Genomic DNA, 269 nt, shown 5'->3' on the forward strand with positions numbered 1-269 from the left:
AAAAGAGGGAAAAATAGAAGCTCGCGTCCCGATTGGATTTGCCGTTGTCTGTTCCTTACAAATGGCTTTTAAATTGATTTTGAATATCGAATGCTTTCGTTAACAAATAGTAGAATCCGAGAGTTTTAATTTCCATTGGAACGAAGCCAAATGCTAGCGGGATGTATCCAAAGTATCTCATAACAGAACCGTCTAAACATATTTCAGATTTATTAACATTCATAAAAAGAGCAAACCTCGTAGCGATGGCCCGTTGCTATTGTTTTAAA

At 36.4% G+C, this 269-nt stretch overlaps 1 protein-coding gene across 1 annotated transcript in view; it reads left to right on the forward strand.

Moving 5' to 3' along the window:
- LOC106105353 (paired box protein Pax-6) overlaps nucleotides 1–269 on the forward strand; it is a 40,112-nt gene that overhangs the window by 37,163 nt on the left and 2,680 nt on the right. The gene's annotated exons all lie outside the window — the stretch shown is intronic.

The sequence above is a fragment of the Papilio polytes genome, unplaced genomic scaffold (assembly GCF_000836215.1).
Source record: "Papilio polytes unplaced genomic scaffold, Ppol_1.0 DF822845.1, whole genome shotgun sequence".
Taxonomy (NCBI): Eukaryota; Metazoa; Arthropoda; class Insecta; order Lepidoptera; family Papilionidae; genus Papilio; species Papilio polytes.